Source organism: Acinonyx jubatus, chromosome A1 (assembly GCF_027475565.1).
Source record: "Acinonyx jubatus isolate Ajub_Pintada_27869175 chromosome A1, VMU_Ajub_asm_v1.0, whole genome shotgun sequence".
Classification (NCBI taxonomy): Eukaryota; Metazoa; Chordata; class Mammalia; order Carnivora; family Felidae; genus Acinonyx; species Acinonyx jubatus.
Window position 1 is genome coordinate 130,573,770 of NC_069380.1, and position 18,120 is coordinate 130,591,889.

Genomic DNA, 18,120 nt, shown 5'->3' on the forward strand with positions numbered 1-18,120 from the left:
AAGATCCCCAAGGTGTGATTATTTTCATACGTAGATTTCTGTCATCATCCTCCAAAGGGTGCTTTGTCATTTCCTTTAGTCTTCCCTCACTGGACTCTCAAGCCCATGTTACAAGGACGACATATTTTCCAAGTCATTGCCAATCTTCTACTCAAACCATGTTGGTGAGCACTTTAGAGACAGTGCTAAAATGTGAAAGCTACATTAACAAAGTACCACTAGGATTGGGGGTTTTTGTTTTGTTTTGTTTTTTGGTTTTTGGTTTTTTTTCATGATTCTGGAAAGGTATGAATAATTGTTTATTAAAACAAGATTTAGGGGGCACCTGTGTGGCTCAGTTGGTTGAGTGTCCGATTTTGGCTCAGGTCATGATCTCACGGTTTGCGAATTCAAGCCCAGCACTGGGCTCACTGCTGTTAGCAGAGTCTGCTTTGGATCCTCTGTCCCCCTCTCTCTCCACCCTTCCCCAGCTCATGCTCTCTCTCTCCATCAAAAATAAATAAAACATTAAAAATATAATAAAATAAAATTTAGAACCTAACTATCCTCCAGGCTCACTGATTTGGTTTATTATGTGCCTACCTAATCTTCAGGTTGATATAAAGGTGTCATGGATTTACTATAATCTCAGATTATGAATAACCACATTGAAACAACAATCCTACCTCTGTAAGATGTGAGTTTTCAAATTAATTGCTCTCTGCGTATTTTAGCATTTACAGCCATTCATTCTTAAGTTTCTCTTAACCACCATCCCACTCTTTGACTTGTGTTCAGCTCCACTCTGGTGGGACTAACCAGGCCGCTGAAATGGGAAGTCTTACATCAAAAGAACTCACATTCTGGAGTCAAATGGCCATATGTTCAAGTTCTGTCTCTGCCAGCACCTAGTTGGGAATCCTTAGATGATGCACCTAAACTCTATGAGCTTTGGTTTCCTCATCTATAAATTGGACATACGGTTTACCTCAAAGGGATTATAAGAGCCCATTCTTGTAAAGTGTTTCACACAGTGCTCAATAAGTGCTAATCCCGATAGCATTTGTGATAGTAATAATTATTATTAATATTATTGTTACCTCCTTCAATCAAAACTTACCTAGTTTAGAATCTTTGTCTAATAGTAAGTTTTAGACTCCGGTAGGCTCTAAGTTACAGCTCCTCCCTGCTGGTGGAGCTGGCAATGAGGTCAGTGGAGGCTCAGCAGAACTGTACAGCTATGCTGGATTCTCCTGTTACTATTCCTCTCCACTGGTGGTTCCTTGACCTGAGCCTAATACCCTTCCCCAGAGCTTAGGAATCTGCAAGTCTTTGATTCCTACCTAGTCACTCAGAAGGTGGGCACTTCTGTCTGTCCTCTTCCCAGACCCCTTCACCTCTGAGCCCCAAGTCTTAAGGTCATATCCAACAGTAAGGATATAATTTTGGCAAACTGGGCCATACGTGTCTCTAGACCCTCATAAGTTCTGATCAGCAACTCCAACCCCAGACACACTGTATTGCCTAAGCTGAGTGATGCCCCTGATTCACAGTAGCCCTAGCCATAAACCAGCAGGCCCTGCCTTTGCTGATGTCAGAATCACCCAAGGGTTTTGAAAAACACAGATGTCTGCCCCACTCCCTACCCTGGAAGTCTGTATTTTTAAGGTGTCTGGGTGATTCTGATGATAACCCCAGTTTGAGAAGCTCTCATTTTAACAACTACCAAACATGCTTATCTGTTCTCCCCATGTCTTGGAACTGGGTTATCTTTTCTGAACTACATAAACCTGCTTCTGTTTCCCCTAAACCCAGTTCGTTGTTGATTCTGGTGACTATGAACTCCAACAAGGTCATAGGAACTTAAGCTGCTGATTATGGCTTAGGAACCTTCCTCCGCATCCCAGTCCCTTGGGCCCAAGAGACAGAAAAGATCTCATATTTGAGTCAAAGAGAGAGCACCAGGGTTGTAGAATCAGTAGCAGCTAGTGTGGAACAAGGGATGTGAGTTCAAAAGATTTAAAGGCCTGTGACTCCGATAGTGATCAAAAGAAGATAAAGCGCCCTTCCCTTTGCCAAGCCAATCTAACATGTGTACTGGTGAAGTAGCACAAGTGTACTGGTGAAGGTCATAAAACAAGCCTAGTGAGACCTTTGTTTTCTAACAGTAAGTACAACAGGAAAGAAAATATAAAGATTGTGACTTGAAGTGATTAAAACAAATCAGGAGGGCAATTTGTGTTTGTGGGTATTTGGCGTGCGGCGGGCGGGGGGGAGGGGTACCAGTTGCACATACCTGGACCAGAACTCCAGCTTTAGCTCCATTCGCCTCCAGGTGCCAGGTACTTTCTTACACCCTGCCCACTGGCGTGGCTGGCTGTTTAACACGTGCCTAATAAACTAGACAAGCCCGGGCTGGGGGAGCTGGGGCACTGCGCTGCAGGAGACCAATGGGGGCTCCCTCAAGACTGACAGCAGAGCCAAGTTAGCGTGAGCTTCTGCTGTTAGGAGGCAACGCTCTGAAGGCAAGAGGAGGCGTCCAGCACTCCCCCCCGGCTCCTCCGCACTCTTTGCAGCGTTTCCTTCTGAGCAGAGCCCAGTAGGTTCCCACTTGGAACGCTTCGAGTCTTTCTCGTGCTTGCCTGGCCTCGCCCAGGATTCTTTTTGGAAGATTTCGGGGCCTGGCGGGGGCTCGAACCCCAGGAACTGTGAAATCATGACCTGAGCCAAAACCAAGAGCGGGTGGCTTAATCAACTGATCCACCCAGGCGCCCCTTATAAAGCCATTCGTAAGAGCAATAGAGTTCACTGCCAGGTGCCTCCACTGACATCTCAGGTCTCCACAGTCCTTTGAATACTTTTTTCTCCTCTAGAGCAGACAACCTTTAATACTAATTTTCTCTCAGACTGTGTGAGAGCTCTCTCCAAGGAAAACAGTTCTTGGCCAATGTCTTCCCACCACGGTGACAGTCAACCTTAAGAGCAGTGCCCGTGGGTTGGCGACCACGAAGCAGTAAACAGAGTTGACGCTCACAAGAACCGGCCAGGGGCGGGCGCGAGCCTGGGGACGCCAAGCAGGTGGCGGGCCGGCGGCTGGAGGGGGCCGGTCGGCGGGGTGCGCATGCGCCACCTGCGCAGCCAGCGCCGTAGAGCGTTCCAGGCGGCGGCGAGACGTGGAGGCCCAGATTTTGGCCCCGCGGCGGCGCCTGAGGTCGTGTTCCCGCCTGGGGCACTGTTTTGTGTCACCTCGACTCGAGTTCTTTCCAGGGATTAGCCTTGACTGCGTGATTAATCAGCACTTTCTGGATTTCTCTGAGCGACGTCAGCTGTGCTCAGATAAATTAGGCTCCTCTCTGAAGGCTTCTGCCCCAGCAGAGTCCTGTGTCCCGGAGGCTGGCTCAGGGACCTCGCCCGGCCCAGGCAGCCACCGCCAAATCCGCCCGGTTGGCCCCTGGAGCACTGGGTGCCCGGCCACAGCGCCTCTGTCTACTGCTTTTGCTCACTGGTTAAATGCAAGAACTCAAGATTTTCATAATTATAAAAGGAGGACATGCTCGAGTAAAAGGTGGAAAATTACAAACAGAGAAGGAATCACCCAAAGTGTCACCCTCAGGGCTCACTCAGTCTGTTGATTCTGAAGCATTTGTGTCCAGTCTTTTTTTCTCCTTTTCCTTCTCTTCCTCCTCCTCCTCCTCCTCCTCCTCCTCCTCCTTCTCCTCCTTCTTTTTTTCTTTGCAAAAGATTTTTAGGTTTTAAACATTGCTCAGCTGCAGTCATATTATAAATATATTTTGTATCCTACCTTTTTTACTTAATATTGTAGCAGAAACATGTTATGCACTTTCAGCAAACATTAAAGCTCCTAGAGTCCCCTTAGTGGATGTGCCATCAGTTATTTAAACACAATTTCAATTTATGGGCATCTAGTATGTCTCTTAACTTTCACTGGTATATAGGTAGTGAGTAGGCCATCCCTACACCCTTGCCCATGTTTAAGGGCTGTTGGTTGGTGGAGCATACAAGCATACAATCCCCGCCTAAATTTCACCCAGTGTATGTTCAGGAGTGACGGAACCTTGGAAACTTCTGCTCTTTTCCATATTGTCGATGGTAGAGAGCAAGGAGAGAGGACTGATTGTACAGAGCAGTGGGCTGAGATTTTGTGCCTCTAAAGTGGGAGGTCACAGTCTTTGCAGTGGAGGTGGAGGTTAGTAGCAAAAGAGAATGCACCTCTCATTCAGGTAAGGAAGAGAGTCCACAGAAAAACAGTAAGCTGGCACCTAAAAGAAAAACTCTCCAGGAAGATAAGTGGATGATTTTTATAACACTGATGTTGAACATTCAGTTTTACTGCTGTTAGTCACAAGCTTCAATGTGTTATTTGGGAAAACTCTTCTTGTCTCTTTCTCTTATTAAAAACAAAAAATCAGAAATGCGGAAAAAGAACTGGGCTAAGCGAAGGAAGAGTAACGCCACTTAGTGCGTTTTCTGCCTTGCTGTGAATTGCCTCTCTAGAAAGAGAGATTGGTCTATTTTTGTAAGATTGCAGGTATCTAGAATAAACAAAGCCCAGGAGCCATTCAGTACTTTTCTGTGAGCTCCTACATGCACCTACTTCTACTAACCTCCGGCAAGTCACTTTGACTGACTGTTGTGGTAGTAGAAGGAAATGGTGAAGAAAGGCTGATGGTTTGAGAACACATTCCGGCTTCTGAGAGCTTTTTTCCAGAAGATCTAACACATACTGTTGTTTGTTAGTCTGCTCATTAAAGGACATGCGATGCTAGTAGTTACGTGAATGCCACAGCACTATGGGTCCCTGCTGTGCTTGGAGTTGTGACTGTCTGTAACCCAAGGGATAAGCAGGAACAGCCAGCTCTTGGCATCTCCCTCTTTGCTTGGTCTGGAGAGGCTTTCCCTTTATGAGAGAAAATGTGGCATGCACTATCTCTAGTCGAGCCAGTTTTCTCAAAGCTATCTCTGTGTGGAAAGCTAGACTGACCAACTGGCAACATTCTCTGTCTTGTTTTAAACACACACCATAGGGGTGCTGGGTGGCTTACTTGGTTAATCGGCTGAGTTTGGCCCAGGTCATGATCTCACAGTTAGTGAGTTCGAGCCCTGTGTTGCGCTCTGTGGTGACAGCCTGGAGCCTGCTTCAGATTCTGTGTCTCTCTCTTTCTACCCCTACCCTGTTCATACTCAGTCTCTATCAAAAAATAAATAAACATTAAAAAAATTGGGGGGGGGTTGCCTGGGTGGCTCAGTCGGTTGAGCATCTAACTTCGGCTCAGGTCATGATCTCGCAGTTCGTGAGTTCGAGTCCCGTGTCGGGCTCTGTGCTGACAGCATAGAGCCTGGAGCCTTCAAATTCTGTGTTTCCCTCTCTCTCTGTTTCTCCCCCGCTCATGCTCTGTCCTTCAAAAATAAGTTAAAAAAAAAAAGAAAGAAAAAGAAAAAAATTTTTAAATAAATAAATACACACCACAAAGCAGGCAACTTGTGTAACTGGTATATATTGTGCAAACTAGCTGTCAATTCCTGATCCATCTGAGAACGCTAGCAGTGAAATAATCTCAGAAGGACAGAGACAGGCCACGGTGGAGTCTTTTCCCCTCTGAACCCAGAAGAGACGCCTGCCCTTCTCCCTGTCTCGTTTCCAGAGCAGCTTTCTCTACTGACAGTGCAGCCATCCTCCTCCTTCTAACCAACCTGCCTTGCCTCTGTGGTCTCCACCTAGAGGACAGGTCACCCTGGTGTCTCTGCAGGGTGATATTTGCTCTAAGAGTGGAGGAAAGCCAGCCTTCTGAGCGTGACGCTCCAGATATGGCTGCCAACAAAAACCCACCAGCTCCCAGATCTCCAAATCTGCTCCTTTTTTGGTACCCAGGGATTCTCACAGCTCCCATTTCTGGAGGATGGTTTCCTTTTTGCTATCCAGTTGTCGTAAGATGGGGAAAAGCCAGCTCCATTCTCATCATGTCCACTGAGGTCAGTCCCGCCCAGCCTGGGCTCTCAGCATCTCTTTCTCCAAGTCACAACATTCTCCAGGCACTTGCTAACCCTGCTGTGTTCTGCCTGTTAAAAGGTCACCTGCTTTTTGAATTCTTTCCACTCTCCTCCCGGTTATTTGTGATAGCCTCTTAGAAGCTTAAAAATAACATTTATTTCCCCAGTGGTTTTGTATATTTCCATTTGGCAAACTTTATTTTGTTCCATGTGTTTCTAAGGGAACAGAAACCAAAATGGTTTATATCCTACTTCCTACAGTGGCCCGACTGATGTTTTCAGACTGGAATTGTCCTTCAGCTCAAAGTGGGTACACCCAACTATAAGCTGGGCCTTGATGAAGAAATTATATAAACTACAAGGACAATGGACATTGTTTGGCGGTTGGAAAATCTACTTCATCGTACTTCCTTTAATCAGCAGTGAATTTTTTAATAGATAGATTCAAGTTACGTTGCATGGATATGATAACAATATAAAAGAAAGTTACATTATAATCATAAACCATGACACTGAATCCCATTGTTAAAATAAAAATGAGGGCATTATAAGAAGTCAAAATGGAAGACTGGAAGCGGTGCACTGGGGGGCTTCCAAGGAAAGGAAATATGCAGAAAGTGTTCTATTTGAAGATCTCACTGATAGTTACATGAATGTGTCCACTTTGTGAAAATTCATTGAGCTCCATATTTATGATCACATTTTTTGCATGTATGTTCTACTTGAATACAAAGTTGATTTACAATAAACAAACTGAGGGTTTTGTTGAGGCAGGCAGTTAAGGCAATGAAGGCAATTATTCATTCAACAAATATTGTTTTAGTACCTAGTCAGTGCACGATGGTAAGCATAGACTTTGTACAGATTACAGGAATGAAAAGGTTAGTGGCCACAGAGTCTGGCCTCAAGGAGTTTACAGTTGAGTCAGCTACAAAATAAATTAAAAGGGCTCAATGCACGTACCAATGCTGGATTATTCATTGTGGCAAATGTAGTATAGTAATATGAGCATTAGGAGACATGAGCTAAGGGGTATATAGGAATCCTCTATATAATCTTCACAACTATTCTGTAATTCTGATCCTATTCTAAATTTAAAGTTTTATTTAAAAAATTTTCAATGTCGGGACCTGGGTGGCTCAGTCGGTTGTGCGTCTGACTTTGGCTCAGGTCATGATCCTATGGTTCGTGGGTTCCAGCCCTGCGTCAGGCTCTGTGCTGACAGCTCAGAGCCTGGAGCCTGCTTTGGATTCTGTGTCCCCCTCTCACTTTCTGCCCCTCCCCCGCTTGTGCTTGTGCACTCTCTCTCTCCCTCCCTCTCAAAAAAAAAAAAAAAAAAAACCTTAAAAAATGTTTTTCAATGTCATTAGAATGACTCTAAGGTAGAGATTATTTTTGGACTAAGGGAATCACAGATAACTTTGTAAAAGAAAAAATGTGTGAGCCAGGTCTTAAAGGAAGAACAGAATCATAACCAAGAGAGCTGGGGAAGTTTTCCAGACAGGAAAAAAAAAATGATACAAGAAACTGTGGAGTCAATAGCTATGGTATGGAAACAACCTAAGTGCTCTACAATGGATGAATTGATAAAGCAGATGTGATATATATATGATATATGTGATACATATGTGATATATATATATATTAAAATATTCAGCCACAAGAAAGAAGAACATTCTGCTATTTTTGACAATGTGGATAGACTTTGAAGGCATTATGCTAAGTGAAATAAGTCAGAGAAAGACAAACACTGTCTGATCTCACTTATATATGGATTCTAAAAAAGTTGAACTCAGGGTGCCTGGCTGGCTCAGTGGGTAGAGCATCTGACCTTTGATCTGAGGGTCATGAGTTCAAACATCACGATGGGCATAGAGCTTACTTAGAAAAAACAAAAAAATAAAAAGCTAAAAAAATTAAAAAGCTGAACTCATAGAAACAGAGAGTAGAATGTTGGTTACCAGGCGTTGGGGGTGGGAGGTAGGAAATAGGGGGATGTTGGTCAAAAAGCACAAAATGCCAGTTTTATATTCATTAGAAAATGAATATGTTCTAGGGATCTACTAGATGGCATGGTGATTATAGTTAATAATACTGTATTATATACCAAGAAGTTCCTAGGAGAATAAATCTTAAATGTCTCACCATACACACACACACACAAAGTAGTTATGTGACCTGAGGGAGGTTGTACCCAATCCTATGGTGGTAGTCATTTTGCAATGTGTAAATGTATCAAATCCATACACGATAATACGCTGTAAATTTACACAGTGTTATGTGTCAATTATATGTCAGTAGGACTGGAAAAGAAACTGTGGAGTATCTCTCAGGTCCAGTCATGGTTCTGTACAGATGGTGAGCTGGGAGCAGGAAAGAAGTGAAGCTGCACCAGAAAAGCAGAGGGCCTTAAAAGCAGATCAGAAGGAGCCTTACATTTTTAAAACTTAACTAATGCACAAATAGCTCCGAATTGCTATTGACAGCCATTATAGTACAATGAAAGATAAATACATTAGTCTGAAAACCAAGGGAAATGAATATATTTAAATCACCTCCCTAATGTGTGTACCTCTGCCACAAGTTAAAGGAATTCTATTGTAACATTTACTGAACATTCACTATGTACCAGGTACTGTGATAAACCCCTTTCTTTCTACTATCTTATTTACTCATCCTCAGATCCTTATGAAGCATCTGTTATTATTTCATTTTACAGATAGAAAATTGAGAACTTGTTTGTTTCCAGCAAATACAAAAGAGTCGTAAATATAAAAAATAGATACAGCCACCTGAGGTCTTGTGTGTTTCCAACAAATGCAAAAGTCATAAATGTCAAAAATAGATATAGTACTTAGTGCCAGAATGTGCTTCAGTGGTTAAAATAGAACTCTGAGTTGAAAATATGTTTACATTCACATTTTATTTAAATTTATCTTTTAACTGAAAAGAGAGTCATCTGGGACTAATTTAAGTTCTTCAAGACCTAATGGTCTTGATAAGTCCATTTATCAAGCGTGTTTTATGGAATAATTCAGACAAGCATGTTTGGCAAGAGGTAATTATCACAAGCAGTACCAAAAACTGATAAAGTCTGGCCTACACAGCTAGACTAGACGTAGCGCAGGACAGTTGTTTTCCAGTTCGGTTGTAAACTCTTGTTCTGGAGTATCAGAGACAACACAGTTATGCTACATAAACTATAGGATGGACATCCCAGCTCTGAGCTGTGAATGTTTCCAAATAGTTCCAAAGAAAATGAAAAGGATTTAACCTTTCTATCGTGGGGTTTCTAGAAGCGTTGTGAGCGAATACAAAGCCAAGTTACTATGTATTTGAGAGTCACATGGCTCAATAGTTACTAATGTCATTTTTTCCCCTACTTATAAGACACAGTGAAAAACAAAATAGGTTTTAGTTTGGCTCTTCATAAATCTCAAATCATGCAGAAATAAAAAGTTCATCAAAGATCCATAGTTTCCATTGAGAATTGCCTTCTTTCGGTTTTTTTAGAAGACTTGTCCTCCGCACAATAAACCACAAAATAACTTTTCCCTTTTTTATGTGTGTTGAAAGAGAATTAAATTCTTGAATGGAAATTGTGTTTTCTTTTAATTGCTAACAAACTGTGTCCTACACCTGATAGCCACAAGGTAGGAAGGCAGCTGAGTTATTCAAAGAAGCATTCTGTTCCTGATGTTGCCATTCAGTATCACAGGGTGTGATGAAAACTGGAACAAATATGGAAATCACAGAGGTGCCAGAACATTACATTTAAAAAATGGAATTATTTGAGTCAATCTGGAATGTCTGGTTCTTTTGGTTTAGGCCTCATGGGTAGCATTGTGCTTCAAAAACAACTTGAATTGGCTACCAGGATTCCAGAAGGGTAACATAATCTTGTACCTTTGTGGAGAGATGCTTATCTTTGTCTACTGTTAACAGAAAGAGGCTGGAATCTTCCACCTTTTCATGTTTCAAAATGAAAATTGTTCAAATAAGTTCCAAACCTGAATGGAATTTGGAAACAAGAATGGGGAGAGGTAATTTCTCAGTTCTTTTTGGTTTTGTTAGTCTTTATGTGAAATAAATGCCCCAACATGACTCAAATTCTCTATAGCTAGAGAAATATGGGGCTTGGGGGAGGCTCATCCTGACCACTTCCCCTTCTGTGATTTGGCACTTACAAGTTCTCAGAGTTAGTAATCCTGAATACAAGGCTCAGACCCGCAAGGAGACAGAGACACTTAAATGAGACCCAGGAGTGGCAACGTGCCAACTCACCTTCTAGAAAATGCAGCCTGGAACCCAGGGCCCCCTGCCTCCTGCCATGGATGCTTCTACCCCTGCAAAGGCCTCCACTGAGGGCTGTGACCACAGGGAAGGTCTCACTTCTCCCCTGTCACCAACACACAAAGTTGAAGGGGTGTTGTCCAACCACAGTAAAGGGTTGGGGAAAACCAGAGGGAATTACAACACATGAAGGAAGGAATTTTAAGCTGTGTCATCCAACTGAGGGAAAAAAATCCCCACCAAGTTAAGGGGATACACCCAAACTCCTAACCTTGTTGACTTCTTGTCGCATAGTGACAATGAATCCCCAGGCACCTTTGGGTCTCTGGAGCTTCTTCCCGTGGGGTGGTCTAACTCCATCATTCCTCCTCTTCTTGGTGCAGTAGATAGCTCCGTGCCTGGTCTACCCACTTAGAAGACTAATGGCTCCAGCAGGACAGTCCGTGGTGCCTTGTAGGAATCCACGATCCAGTTCCTTTAAAAGCATCACTTTCAGTCTGGTTTGCAAACATACCTCTGAATTCTACTTGGAATATGCACGAGCACTCACACACATGCTTCTCAATCTTTAATGTGCATATAAACGACGTGGGGTGGGGACTGATGCTGCATTTCTATTGTTTTAAACTTATTTATTTAAAAAAATTTTTAATGTTTATTTATTTTGAGAGAGAGAGAGAGACAGGGTGCTAGTGGGGGAGGGGCAGAGAAAAGAGGGAGACACAGAATATTCCAGGCTCTGAACTGTCAGCACAGAGCCTGACTCCAGGCTCTAACTGACCAACTGCAAGATCATGACCTGAGGTGAAGTCTGATGCTTAACTGACTAAGCCACCCAGGTGCCCATAATTTATTTATTTATTTTTTAATGTTTATTTTTGAGAGAGAAAGAGTATGTGTGCACGGGAGCGAGTGAGGGGCAGAGAGACAGGGAAAGAGAGTATTTGAAGGGGGCTTTGCGCTGACAGCACAGAGACTGATGCAGGGCTCAAACTCACAAACCCCTGAGATCAGGATCAGAGCCAAAGTCGGATGCTTAACTGACGGAGCCACCTAGACCCTTCACTGCATTTCTTACAAGCTCCTAGGTGATGCAGCTGGTGTGGTCAGTGGCCTACATTCTGAATGATGAGGATCTAATTAGCATACAATCCATAGTCAACTGTCTTCAATTGTCCCAAAATATCTTTGACAGTTTTTTTTTTTTAAATTCAGGATCCAATCTGGAATCACCCATGACGTTTGGCTGTTACGTCCTTTTAGGAAAAGCTTTTATTTGGCTGCTCACTTGGTTATGCAAAGACCCAGTGAAAGTGTTAGCGTTTCCCCTTGTGAGACCTTCTGTTAAATACCTGGCTGAGGACCACACTCCTCACAGTCTTCGTGAGGGAGGGGCAGAACAGAGAGAGATGGTTGGTTCAGTTACATCTGAAAGGAACCACCTGGACTGGCGGTGTCATGGCGACCCCGGAACCGCACCCTCCAACCGCACCCACCCCCCAAGAGTAGGAAGGCGATGATGAGTCTTAGGAAGGGTTAGATTTAACTGAGTATGCAAGAAGACACCATTGGTGGAATCGAGTATTTGGCCACAGTTCTGGACCTGTGGTAGAAAAATACTCAGTAGCCACCCAGATTGTAATTGGTGTGACTGGCTGGCATGCAGGGGTTTTTGTCCCGGAGAGCTGGAGAACTTACAGCAACTGCAGTAGGAGGTGGCTTTGCTCTTCTGCAGATTGCCCGTCACAGTGGCTGTGTGCAGACTGACTGGAAGAGAGCGAAAAAGATGTAAACCGAGTGAAAGATTGAGAAATGAGCAAATACAGCAGCACCTAAAATCAATAGTATAATTGAAGAAGCAACCGAATTTATCAAACAGAACATGTTGATATCCAGTGGATTTGTGGGAGGCTTTTTGCTAGGCCTTGCATCTTAAGGATATGCGTATTCTGCGCAGTGCGGTCACCTGTAAGAAGGGAAATGGTGGCAACAAGGTGGTTGGTCAACATCACTAATGGCCAGATTCTCCAGGGCAGCAAGAAGCAGCTAGGGGGACAATACCAAACTCACAACTTAGTGTTTCGCCATTGAAGTTTGGCAAACTAGTATCTGCTGTAAAAACAACCTCCGGGGGTGCCTGGGAGGCTCAGTCGGTTGGGCGACCGACTTCGGCTCAGGTCATGATCTCGCAGTCCGTGAGTTCGAGCCCCACATCGGGCTCTGTGCTGACAGCTCACAGCCTGGAGCCTGTTTCAGATTCTGTGTCTCCCTCTCTCTCTGACCCTCCCCTGTTCATCCCTTCTCTCTGTCTCAAAAATAAATAAACGTAAAAAAAGTTTTAATAAAAAATAAAAAAAAAACAACCTCTGTGGTATGTGTACAATAGTATTCCTGAGCAAAACATGGCTTTCATTAATTTTTTAAAATTTGCATTTGTTTTTAAATTAGCCTATAAAATACCACCATTGGATGTAGATATATAGAGGAAAAAAATGTGTTGGCTATATTCTCCAGTGAAATATTGACCTTGTTTTAAAACAAGGACAATATTTGGCTTTATGGTATAGTGCCAATAACTAAAATTTTGTAACTAGAGCTTCAACATTAAGGTTGCTTTTTTTTTTTTTTAAAGACATGTTTGCAATAAGCTGAAGAACTGTACTGCCCTTTGTGGAAAGATTTAGAAGTAAGAGAATTATTAAAGATATTAAACAGATTTAATACCAAAAAAGAAAGGAACCACCTGGAGCTGACACTGTAATGGTTAGGTTCTTGTGTGTGTGTGTGTGTGTGTGTGTGTGTGTGTGTGTGTGTGTTTTAATGCAAACCACATAGCTGGATTTTCTGAAGCAAGTGCAGGGATATGGCGCCTACTTGCAAATAGCACAGCACTTAAACACAGCTGCAAACGAGTTTTACCGTGTTTGTTCTCAGACTTAAAGATCTTATCCGTTCTCTCCAGAGAACATAGAGTCTGGCCCTGTATGTAAGCATGGTGACAACTGGTCAGTGTACAAATTTCATTTCCTCTTCTCCAGAACTTAGATTTTAGATACATTTAGTTTCTTCTAGAATAACTTTCCCCAGGGCTCCAGCAGGATGGGCCACAGGGACCTGCAACTATCTAAATCCCACTACAGTGTCCAGTGCAGGTTCTGCAATCCTCTCCCTCACTCAGTGTGCCCATCACTACTCACCTCTGCAAACTTGTCATGAATGTGAATACTGCCTACCAGCCATAATGAAAGACTACACCTTATGGTCAGCTGGCTAGCAGACTCTCACCTAAAGAATCAGGAGTCTGGATAGGATGACAGAGGCAGGGAACCCAGGTAAGCAGAAAGCACAGCAGATCCTCTGGCATCTGGGATAAGGGTAGGCAACTCAACAAAAATGATGGCATCTAAAGGAAACCAAGTAGTTCCCTGTTTTCACCAGCCTCACACTTTGTCACATGGTCAATCAACACACCATGCTCCCAGGCAGCACAGGAGTTACTTCATAGAGTGGAAAAGAATCCAAAATTAGAAGGTTTTAGATCCAGAAACTACCCCCTCCCAATAAGGTGTTCCTCCTATACCATTCTTACAGGAGTATTTTAGCCTCTGCTTGAGTATTTCTTATGTGGGATCCGCAATATGCTATGTTCCTGTAGAACACATAATATGTACTAACAGTCAGTGATTATTGAGTTCATTCTATATGGGAACCATCCTAAGGGCTTTACTCACGCTCAGTCATTTAATCTCTACAATAGCCCTAAAATGGCAGTTCTATTACAACCTCCATTTCACACATGGGGATACTGAGGTGCTGAGAGATTTAATAACTAGACCAGAATTACAGATCTCTAAATTGGACCCAAGGAGTAGGAGTCCAAGGCCAGTGATCTTAACCACTTCTCTAAACTGCCTCCCAAGAAAACACAGAACAGAACAACTGCTGCTTTACAGAAGTTTAAATCCTAAAACATGTAGCACACATATATAATCAATCAACTTACAATTTTTAAATTCATAATGCACTGCAATACAATGTACTTTTCTTTAAAATGTCTTGTCTTGGTTTTCTGCTTTTTCTATTTTCTAGATTTTACTTGTGGTAGGCTCAGCACAGACCTCCTGGGGAAAGACTTGTGCCAGAGAGGAAAGATAAAAGATTCCTTCCATAAGTCACCCATGACAGGAAGCTTCCCCGAGGCTGCAGGGGGGATTTGAGAATGGATTTATGGGGGGAGGGAAGGGAAGGGATGTGGCTAAATACTGTCTCTGAGAGGATGAGGTCCAAATTGATCAGTTTTGCCCCAACCTTTCTGTTTTGGGGTCTAATAGACATCTCCAACTTACTTTCAAACCAAAATATTTTATTTCTACCACCACTCCCCAACCAGCTCTCACCACACCCCTCATTAAAGCATACCACTGGGGTACCTGGGTGGCTCAGTTGGTTAAGTGTCCAACTCTTGACATTGGCTCAGGTCACGACCTCACAGTTCATGAGTTCGACCCCCACATTGGGCTCTGCACTGACAGTGTGGAGCCTGCTTGGGATGCTCTCTCTCCCTCTCTCTCTGCCCGTCCCCCACTCATGCCCACATGTGCTCTCTCTCTCTCAGAATAAATCAATAAATTTTAAAAAGAAATAAAGCATGTCACTGGTCACCTAGTTCCATAGGCCAAAAGCATGGGAGTCAATCTCTAAGATTTCTCTCCCCCTAACATCCACAGCAATCCCACTGGCAAGTCCTATTGATTGTTCCTTCTAAAGATATCCATAATTTAACCATTTCTCACCACCTGCCATCCTCATCATCTCTTCTGTCTAAGCCACCACCATCATCTGCCTGCATTAATGCAACAGCCTCCCAGCTGGTCTATTTTCTTCTACTTTTGTCCCTCAAAGATGTTACTCCATGTGGCAGCTGGGATCTTTAAAACCATAAGTCACAGAACCCTGCTCAGAACCTCTAATGCTTCTCATCAAATTCAGAATGAAATAAAAATTCTTCATCATGGTCAACAGTATAGATACCACGTGGTCTGGTCCCTGTCTACCTCCCTGCGAAGTCATCTTGCACATCTACCATTCTCTTGCTCATTTCACTCTAGCCACATTGGCCTTCTTGCTGTTCCTTAAAAACTCTAAGCTTATTATCCCTTTGCATTTGTTATTCCCTTTGCCTAGATTGCTTTTCTTTGCCCCCAAACCTTTTTAGAGCTCACTCCCTAATTCTATTCAAGTGTCACCTCCACAGAGACAACTTCCCTGGACACACTTCCCAACCCTACCTCCAACCATCACTCTCTATCTCCTTACTCCACTCTTCTTTGTAGTAAATATCACCCCCAAACCACATTTTCTATTTACCTGCTTATTTATTTATGATTTATCCCATTAAATTTTATGAGAGCAGGGATTTTATCTTATTCATAGTTGTTTCCCCAGTGACTGTAACATTTTAAGTGTTCAATTAATATTAATCTAATGATAAATATATTCTAACAAGCCTAAAACTCATATTCAGACATCCTTACTGATATCCAGACCCATATATTTCGTGTATCTGTCTAGGACCCATATGTCCCAAAGGAAACTCAAACTCAGCATGTTGAAAACTGAACTCAACTGAGCTCATTATTACTTCCAGCTCTCCTCCCACAGCTGTTCTTCCCTCCTCATTCCTAAGCTTAATTAACAGCATTATCATTCACCCAGGCACCTAAGATGGAAATCTGGGCATCATTGCAGATTTCATGTTCTCTCTCACCCCCGATCTATCACCAAATCTTGTCATTTCTATTTGTACCAGGCTGTGTTCTTAGTTACAAATAACGGAAGCCACTCTAGCTAGCTTAAACAAACAAACAAACAAAAAGAATTTATTAAGTTGTTCGATAGCAGAAAGAATCTTCAGGAAGGCCTGCGAGCCCGGCTGTCCAGTAGACACCCTGCTGCTGCTACCGCTGGCTGGTGCACTGTGCGTCACATCACAGGCAAGCCCCTGGGGGGAGAGTGACTACAGGGTCCCCCCACTACCCTTGTCAGAATGGATTCCATGTGCTATCTTCTTCATAACCCTCTTCCCCAAAACTAAGTCTTGATGGGCAGAGGTCAGATTTTACGCATGCGCCCCATCTGACAGGGATGCTGGGAAAGTGAGTTTCCGGCTTCTTCTTTGAGGAGAATGGACACACCAGCTGGGAAATTCCCCAACCATGGGAAGGGTGTTTGGGAAATGCTGGGCAGCCACCAGGCATCACAGATGTCAGTTAACACTATGTTCTGTTTCCCAAGTCTACCCCATCACCACTGACTCAGTTCTAGTCTTCAGAGTCTGTGGTCTTGACTAATGTGATAACCTCCTAACAGGCTAGCCTGCCCCTTTTCTCACCTCCAGACTAACGCTAGAGCAATATATCTAAAAGCAAATCTTACCATGTCACTCCCTTGCTTACCATCCATTATTTAAAAAGTCAAAAGCTTTCACTGCCTTTAGACAAAGTCCAAACTCCTCAGGCTGGCATATGGAACTTCTCACAACACAGCCCTGGCCCATCTTCCCAAGATTCTCTCCTCACTCAGGATCCTGTGCTTCAGCTGCACCAAACTGTTTGCCCTTCTCCACATGCCACCTGTTCTCTCCTGTTTCTATTGCTTTATGCACATTCCTTCCCCCTCTTTGGAATGGCTCTCTCCTCAATAAACCCTTACTCATCCTTCAAAAGTCACCTCAAGCATCACCTTCTTCTCTGCCTCTACCCTCATCCCTGCCTCATTCAGGACAAGACACTCCCAACTTGGCTCTCCCTTGATGCCTACCTCTAGTAGTACTTATCCTATTATGTTGTAACTGTTTGCTTTTATATCTGTCTCCAAGCCAGGAAGGAGCTAGACTGTGATCTCAAGGAAGGCAGGAACTATTGTCTTATTGTTGTATCCCTAATACGTTGTCTGGCTCATAGCAGACACAGTAAACTTTAGTTGGGTGAATAGTAATGCTGCCAAGAGTTGTCTGCTTTTATGGAACAGTTACTATGCGTCAGACCCTGTCGCGTAGGTATGATTATCCTCATTTTATACATGAGGGAAACTTTCCTGGTATCATATACCTAAGAACCACCTGACTTGACATATGAACTCTTACTTGATTTCAAAGCCTGGACTCTTACTCAGAACATTCTACAGCCCCTGTGAATGAATGAATATGTGGAAGAAAGGATAAATAGATGACCGTGTGAAACTGTGTCTTGTCCTCTGCAGTTAGAACTCCTCACACTCCAGCCTATACAGCCAAAAGCCTTCCCTTGCCTTTTTGCCTTTTTACTTATTTCATTCTGCTTAAAATGCAATTCTTTTCCCATGCCCTTGGAGACAGTGAGCTCCTTGAGGGCAGGGAGTTATACCTTTCTCCCTTCCATGTCCACCATTTGTATTAGATTTGTAGGGTCGCCAAACTAAAGCACCACAAACTGGGTGGCTTACAACACAGAAATGTGTGGTGTCACATTTCTAAGGAGCTGAAGTGTGAGGTCGAGGTGTGGGCGGTGCTGAGGCACTAACGGAGGATCTGTTCCAGGCCTCTCTCCTGGCTTCTGGTAAGTTCCTTAGCTTGTGGCAGGAAGATGCTCATCTTCACATGGCCTTTTTCCTATGTGCCTATGTCCATATTTCCCTTTCATAAGGAAACTGTGGCTTTGGACCAGGGCCCACTGGATCATCTGCAAAGACCTATTTCAAAACAAGGTCATATTTACAGGTTCTGGGAACTAAGACTTCAACATATTTTGGAGGGGACATAATTCAACATGTAACACTATGTTGTCTGGTAAAGTGTCTTGC

The 18,120-nt window shown here is 43.3% G+C and overlaps 1 long non-coding RNA gene and 1 pseudogene across 1 annotated transcript in view; one reads left to right on the forward strand and one right to left on the reverse strand.

Annotated features, from left to right (window-relative positions):
• The window catches only part of LOC128315793 (uncharacterized), a 106,975-nt gene extending 103,302 nt beyond the window's left edge, over positions 1-3,673 (reverse strand). Inside the window, exon 1 of the long non-coding RNA XR_008298867.1 lies at positions 2,276-3,673. This is a non-coding gene — a long non-coding RNA (uncharacterized LOC128315793). The remainder of the gene's footprint in view (positions 1-2,275) is intronic.
• An 8,066-nt stretch (positions 3,674-11,739) lies between these two features.
• On the forward strand, positions 11,740-12,217 carry LOC106968878 (FUN14 domain-containing protein 1-like; annotated as a pseudogene).
• The last annotated feature ends 5,903 nt before the right edge of the window (positions 12,218-18,120 follow it).